Source organism: Impatiens glandulifera, unplaced genomic scaffold (genome assembly GCF_907164915.1).
Source record: "Impatiens glandulifera unplaced genomic scaffold, dImpGla2.1, whole genome shotgun sequence".
Lineage (NCBI taxonomy): Eukaryota > Viridiplantae > Streptophyta > Magnoliopsida > Ericales > Balsaminaceae > Impatiens > Impatiens glandulifera.
The window spans coordinates 26,101-31,783 of NW_025919646.1; the positions used below are offsets into that span (position 1 = coordinate 26,101).

The 5,683-nt window shown below is 23.9% G+C and overlaps 1 pseudogene; it reads right to left on the minus strand.

The window, feature by feature from the left end:
* Positions 1-782: 782 nt before the first annotated feature.
* LOC124918297 lies at positions 783-897 on the minus strand (annotated as a pseudogene).
* Between the last annotated feature and the right edge of the window lie 4,786 nt (positions 898-5,683).

The window sequence follows — 5,683 nt, forward strand, 5'->3', positions numbered from 1 at the left end:
GTATGGATCAGTTAGAGTTGCTCCTTTGCTCGGTATTCAGAACTACTAGGGAAAGAAGTCCTCGCTTGATTCCCGATCACACATTCTTCACAGAACCTCTTTTCGAATTTAATATTAGGTAGTCCAAACACCATCTCATTTTTCACCAACTCGGTCAACCCCCCAAAGTGAAGATGACCGAACTGATAATGTCACTTTATGGCTTCATCCTCCAGATCAAGTTGCATACATTTATCTTGAACTATTTTAAGCTCAAGTTTGTACATGCGATTTTTCTTCATTTCTACCAGAGCATTGAGCCTCCCGAGTTTATCCTTCAGTTGTAGTTCTCGGTCCTTCATCAGAGCCAAGTACCATTTCTCCGTCAATTTTCCCATGCTTAGTATGTTTCTTTTGAAATCATGTACGTAGTAAACATGTATGATCTCTCTGATTCCTCCATTTCTCTATTGATACATGATCGTTCCTCGACCTTTGACGAATATTTTTGAAGCATCACCGAAAGAAATGGATTCAGACTCCACATTTGAGAGTAATTTGAATAACCTCTTGTCACCACATATGTGGTTACTTGCGTTAGTGTCTAAGTACAAAAACGAGTTATCAGAACAACTTGGTTTGATCTTAGTTTCTGGATTTTTTTGTCATTAGCAACAATCATTCATCTTCATTCTCATGTGCTTTCAGGGACCTAACAAGCTCTTCAATGGTGAGCGTTGATAAATCATTTAATTCCTCTATTGCGTACACAATATTTTCTATTATTTTTTTGTTTTTTATACCAATGTAATCACATAAAACGACTCTATGGACGAACTAAGAACAATCCATCCATAGATTCCTATCAAAACACAAAACATGAAATTGATGTTGGTTCAATTACGATATTTTCGAAACTATCTCAATGACCTCAGAATCTTTTCAACAACTCGGTTTGATGAAAAACTCTCACCATTCCAATTCAGCTTGTTCACCACTGTCTCCACCCGAGAAAATATATTTAAATTAATATATTATTAATTTTGTAAATTGAGAATTAATATTTTTATTTAATATTATTAAAAGTAGTGGAGATTTTTTTATGAGAAAATATATTTTAGTTTTTAATTAAATTTTTATTTAATTAATAAAAAATAATTTAATCGTATAACTTTTATTGAATGAGACATTTTATTTAATTTATAAAAATCATATTTAATTATGTTATTTATTAATAATATCGAAAAAAATTGTACTTTATTTATAAGTAAATATTATTTATAATATTTAGATTTTAAAAGAAATACTTTAAAGTTAGTTAAATATATATTAAATATGTTAATAGGTAAATGCATGATACTATTAAACTATTTTGTGGATAAAAATTAACAAAACGAAATAAATTTTGAAGTGAAAATATATTTCAATAATTTTTGTAAACATTTTTTTTATAATTATTTTAGGCATAGTCTTATAATGTTGTAATTTTTTTTTAATAATTCATTCTTTTTCTTGATAACATAATTTATGTATCAAATTAATTTTTTAATTTAAAACACATCTCAATATTTGTTTAATATTAGGTTTTGAAAGATTAGATAATCTTTTGGACTAATAATTAGTTTATTCGACGGAACTAATGTTTATTTGTATGCACAATAAAGACCAAAGATATTAATATATTTTGTGCTATTAGTTGTAAAACCATGAGTGTTTGATTTGTATAACTTCATCATTCTAAAATTTAGAAATTAACTTTCATTCCAGGATCAATAATAGATTAAGTTAGTTAAATAGGATAAATGTAAAATCTATAATTTTGAGATAAATATTATATAATAATTATGATAAAGTATATGATATTTATTAATTATTTTTTTAATTTATTACTATTTTATAAATCTTTTTAAGTAAGTTTTTTTATTAAGCTTTTTAATTTTAGAGTAATTTAAAACTATTTTTAATTCTATAAAAGTCTGGAGCTGATCAGTTTCCCGAACGAATGGAATGAAATCAAAGAAACGACACTACTCAAAGCCAAGGGAAATAGATTTGAAACAAGCGTGTTTAAGTATGGCTCTGGAGTAGTAGTGTATAACATTTGACAAGAACGGAATGTAAGGGTATGTGGCAGAACCCGCATGAGTGCTGAAAAATTATGGAAAGATATTGTATTGGATTGTAGCACTTTCGCGGGAAAGTGGAGAAGAATTCCAAGCACGGAGCAGAAATGGAATATCTGCATGAATTTAAATTTATCATTTTTTGAATCACTAGAATTGAAAGCATTGTAATCAGATAATTCATTTACTTTTTTAGTTTTTTTTAACTTTTATTCCGAATGTTACGACTTTAAAATCATTCTAGACCTGTCTAGAATTATCTCTTAAACTCGTAGTTTTTTTTCTCATTTTTGAGAAATTTTAATGAAATTCCGTTAAGTCGTTCCCCAAAAAAAATTATTTTTAATGATTTGATATAGAACTATAAATTTTAGAGTAGTAGATATGTTTTAGATTTTTGGAAATTTTTAGGATAAATATTAATTTTATAAATTAATTTTTTATTTAATTAATAAAATTAATTTAATCTATTTTATAAATTATTTAATTTTTTTTAGGTAAAGTTTGTTATTAGAAAGAATTTTTTAGTTTTATAAATTAGATTTTTATTTAATTAATAAAACTAGTTTCATCTATGAGATTTTTATTTAATTTATATTCGTAAACATTCATCTAAGGATACATAATATATTCCTAGCATTTGATCATGTATCGTTTTGAATTAAGAAATGAGAACACACATGATCCTCAAAATGCCCATAGAATGACTTGTATTTCAAATTTCAACATTTGAAAATTTTATCCAAACAAAACAAATATTGTAACTAAATCCACGTTTTGATAACTTGTTAACCAATATTGGTGAAATGGTATATCAAAATAGGAGCTAAACTAAATTATTGATTTTATTATTAAAATAATCTTTTTTATATTATACATTTTTATTATAATGTATCTTATCATCTTTATATATTTTATTATTGACTATATATATATATATATATATATATTAATTACACAATACATGATTTATCTTATCACTTTACTCTTTTTTTTTTATTATTATTATTTCTTCTAATACAGAATAACCGGATGAGAAGGCTATCCATAGAAATTAGATATTTGGTTCGTCCAACTCATGTTCGTCTCAAAAGGAACAGTCGTCAAACGCTCATAAATAGCTATATATTGTTCATCTCAATTTATGTAGCTGTCTCAATTTAATATTCAAAAATATCAAGGTCATCGATAGAAAATTATCGGATTGACAACAATTCAATTGAAAACCATTTATTTTCAGCAAGAGAATCAAAATCAACTGTTTGAAGTAATCAAAAGAACATTAAATATTTAGAGCATCTCCAACCCTACACTATTCTCATACCCATAAGACCATCTCCAACCCTCAACACCATTTTCAACTCTAAAATGCAGTAAACATCACATCAAACAGTAATCCATCTCCAACCCAAAAACTCATTTCCAAACTCAAAAGAATATTCTCAGAATATTCTTTTTTATACCAACTTTTTAACTTTACTAATATTATATATATATATTTATCAACTTTATAAATTTAACCCCAATCTTTTCTTATTTGTTTATGAAATAAAATTTAATTATAAATTAACAATTTATACACATAAATATAATTTAAATAAATAAATTATTAAATAATTAAATAAATTATATATAAATATAAAAAGATTATATATTAAAGATTATAAATATATAAAATTAAAGAAATGTTTAATATAAAAATAAATAAATAAATCCTTAATTAAAAGAAACACAAAAGTTGGAGGACATGATTATATTTTATGCCTAATTGCAGTGATGAATAGTAGTACGCCAAATTTACCGGCTTCTCTCTCCATATTTGCCGGATCTGCAAAATGCCGCTGGAAATGCGTTGGAGCAAAATAGGCTACTGCAAACTCATTTTGCAGTAGGATTGGAGATGCCCTAATTTGTTTTTAGCTCCAAACCTTCAACAGTACACCAAACACGCAAACCTAAAATCCACTTGTTTTTTGGCTACGTTCGTTGAAAAACGCATTATATTAATTAAAATTTAAAAAGGTAATTGAAGTTTAAAGATATTTTAATTTGAATATTTAACTTTTTTTTTTATATATAATTTATTTTAAACATTTAATTTAGTCCTTTCATTTTTAATTAAAGTGAATTATTATATTTAGACATATATAATTTATTTATATGTTTAATTTTTATTTATTCTATATATTTTTATTAATATTTTTTACATATCATAAATTTATAATAATAAATAATATTGATAATAAAAACTAAAAAAATAACAAAATACAATAATTATATTTCTTAAAAATACTTAAAAATAAAAATTACATTTATTAGTATAAGTATGTATAAGTTATTGATTTATAATTAATTTTATTATAAATATTTTAATGAGATAAGTTTGAGAAAATATTAGGGTTTAATTTGTAAAGTTAATAAATATATAGATAGTTATTAAAAAAAAGTAAAAAAGTTAGTATAAAAAAGAATATTCCTATATTATTTTGAGTTTAAAATGAATTTTGGACTGAAAAATATGAATTACTAATTGATGTGATATTTACTATATTTTGAGTTTAAGAAAAAATTTTGGGTTGGAAATAGTCTTAACCATTGAGTTAGGAGTTAAATTACAAATATAAATACAAAAATAAACACAGATTATCTGCACTCTAAATGATTATGAAATGTGTAATTAACTAAAATTAAGATATCTAGGCAATTTCAATCAAATCAATGGAACTACAATACTAATAGGTCATTAACAAACCTATATTTTGAGATTATTTGAAAATCAAATCCAGAACTGTAATCTTTGCAATGAATTCAAACAAAGCTTACCCAAAATTAAATCTTCACGGAAGACCTAATGCCTATTTGATCATTTTTTTCAGAATAATAAATAAATTAGATTAGTTTTAAAATAACATATTCTATAAATTATTGCTTTTATTTTTATAAAAAAATTTGATTAGTGTAGTATTTTAATTAATTATGTAAATATTTTTGAAATAATTTGTTAACTCAAAATAACTTAAAATTTGAGATTTGAAAAATAATGATTGTGTACATAATCATTTGGATCACACTGGTCCGTGATGACACCGTTATAATTTAATCATTAAGAACAAACTGGAGCTGCATATTTGTTTGGTTTGTATTTTTTTTTCTTTCTAATTTTCAATTATACTGTTTTTAGTTGTTTAATCATTTCTACCCTAATTGGTTGTCAGTAATATCAATTAATTAATTAGTTAATAACAAATTAATTGAAATGATTCATTATATATAGTAATTGATCAGAAGGTTATTGTAATATTTTATTAGATTCTATTTTATTTCCCTATTTTTGTACTATAATAATATTTATTACCAATATTGATGGATAAAAATGATTTTAGTTATTAATTAATAACAAATTAATTAAAATGGTTCATCATATAAATTGAGAAGGTTATTGTAATATTTTTTAGATTCTATTTTGTTTCCCTATTTTTGTATTATAATAATTATAAATTACCAATCAATGGTAAAAAAATGACCTTTACCGACAGAAATTACCGAAGGTTTTATAAAACTCTCCTAATTGATCCCGAGAG